This window comes from Rousettus aegyptiacus, unplaced genomic scaffold (assembly GCF_014176215.1).
Source record: "Rousettus aegyptiacus isolate mRouAeg1 unplaced genomic scaffold, mRouAeg1.p scaffold_m13_p_8, whole genome shotgun sequence".
NCBI classification, from domain to species: domain Eukaryota; kingdom Metazoa; phylum Chordata; class Mammalia; order Chiroptera; family Pteropodidae; genus Rousettus; species Rousettus aegyptiacus.
This window is the reverse complement of record NW_023416311.1, coordinates 73,220,937-73,223,484: the sequence shown is the minus strand read 5'-3', so window position 1 is coordinate 73,223,484 and position 2,548 is coordinate 73,220,937. Positions and strand designations below refer to the sequence as shown.

Below are 2,548 nucleotides of genomic sequence, written 5' to 3'. Positions count from 1 at the left end.
AGCTACTTCTAAGGTCCACAGAAATTCATCATAGTGGCAATAGACACATAAACTATTTTCAGTATTTCAGATGTCATCCTTTTGTTTTTTGTTGCTATAATTAAAATGTCCATTTCTTTTCTTTTGGTTATGATTAGCCTAATTTAGTTAGCCTGTGCTGATTAGAACAGAGTGGTAATCGTACATGTCTTTTGTAAATAAAAGATGTGAAGCAAGCATTATTTCTCAATAAATCCAGTTAAATATGTGGATAAATAGGATCTGTGTATATGGAGATGCCATAGCAAAGGGAAATAACCCCAAAGCAATCTTTGCTTGGTGGTGAAAATTTTGGACACTCCTCAAGTAGTAACTTCTTGAAAGTAAGTTGTGGAGCAGATAAGAAACAAGAATTATTTCAGGCTGATATGAATACTTGGTACAAGGAATTCCCATTTTCCTGATAAGGTTATTAATGTACTTCCTTAATTCTTATTATCATCCAGAAAAAAATTCAATGGTAGTAACTTTATAAATTAAATGATAATCTGCACACAAACATAGATGCACACAAGCTGTAAATTTCAGAAGAAATCTAAAGAATGTGGGAATGAAAATGAGCATATCTTGCCTGATATAAAACACAAGCCTTTGGTATGTTGTATGTAGAACAGACTGGAAACCTTAGAAATAATACATCACTGAAGTAAAGAACCAAGTCCTTTAAGAGAATCTCTTAAAAGTTATGTATTTCTTATTATATTTGAATGGTCCAGGATTTTCTTTGCAAAGGAAAAGATAACAGGGCAAAGTAGCCGAGGGAAAAGTAGGAGCCAGGCCCTAATAATAAATCAAAGAGGCTACCAGTTCAGATTTCTAACTGAGGCTCAGACAAATGCACTTGGTAAACAATGATATTCATTTCTGGTCTTAATAGCTTATACTTATTTTGTTCATTCATTTAGTTACTTCTTTATTCACTCCTTATGTTTTATTTATAATATTTAGCAAGTATTTTTGAGTACCAGTCATGTTCTAATAGCAGTTGTAGTAGAACTATAAAGATGAATACATTGTTCTTTTCCTTGCTTGAGGGTCAGCCGCCATTGTGAATGGCACAATAACTATCCAGACCAGAAAGTTCATGACCAGTAGACTACTTTGACAGAAACAAATGGTCCTTCATCCTGGGAAGGCAACAGAACCCAAGACAGAAATTTGTAAAAAGCTAACCAAAATGTACAAGACCACACCAGATGTCATCTTTGTATTTGGATTCAGAACCCATTTTGGTGGTGGCAAGACAACCGGCTTTGGCATTATTTATGATTCCTTGGGCTACGCAAAGAAAAATGAACCCAAGTATAGATTTGCAAGATATGGACCATATGAGAAGAAAAATATACCTCAAGAAAATAGTGAAAGGAACCAGGACAGAATGAGGAAAGTTAGGGGGACAGCCAAGGCCAATGTTGGTGATGGCAAAAAAGCGAGGTAGAAATTGGACAACAGAAGGAGTAAAGATTCATCAGTGACTTTATCTGCAGTGATTGAGTAGATTAATAAACTAAGAACTTAAAAAAAAGATAAGAATGTTATAGTCCATACAGCCAAAGAGTTTTCAATATAATAGAGGATTCAGTAAAACAAATATGGTTGAACAATGAACTATTGAGCATCTGCTATGCACCAGACACTCACTGTTCTAGGTGCTGGGACACAGCAGATCATAGTAGATGCAAATACCAGCCCTGGTGCAGCTCGTCTTGTGGTATGAAAATTGCTATGGCAAAGATATGCCCAGGGTGCTATGGGAGTAAGAGGTTAAGCAAATCAACCCAGGTTTGGTATCTAGTGATAGAGTAGACCAATTTTGGATACCAATTGCTCCTAATAAACAACAGCCACCCCAGCATAAAGACTCAACCTGTTGAAATATCATAGAGACTTTTAGAAAAGTAATTTATGGTGATTAAATTTATGTGTTTTGAATTTTATGTGTTTCGAATTGATAATTTTAGGTCAAGGAATCACTGTTCAACATTGTAATCTCAGTAGATCTATTTAATCTACCCAATTAAAGTGATCTTTTCACAAGTCTTTAAAAACCCAAGATAAGAAAATTTATTAATTTTCATCAATCTCATCTTACTGAAAGAGAAAGCTGACCTTAGACATATCATTAAGCCTTAATTTCCTATAAAATAAGAGGTATTGGAAATATGATGGCTATGATTCTTTCAAGGTTATATATCTTGAGCTTTTCAAGTATTGTGCATAATTGAACGCTTGTTAATGTTTCTCAAAATTTACATGTACATTTTTATAAACATATGCATGTAAATTAATTAAACATGGTTTGGGGGATACACATATAATATCATTATCAGTGATTGGCTCTGGAGTATGGAAATTAGATTAGGAGATGAAGAAGAGAGGTAGTCTGTAATGTTTGAATTTTTAAATAATTAATAGCTATATATTATTTGTATGATTTTTTTAAAAAAACATAATACACATTTGAAGGGAATTGTCTTCAAAAATAATACTAGCTAGTAGTTAATTTATT

At 33.4% G+C, this 2,548-nt stretch overlaps 1 pseudogene; it reads left to right on the top strand.

Moving 5' to 3' along the window:
* Positions 1-1,090: 1,090 nt before the first annotated feature.
* On the top strand, positions 1,091-1,477 carry LOC107498696 (annotated as a pseudogene).
* Positions 1,478-2,548: the final 1,071 nt, after the last annotated feature.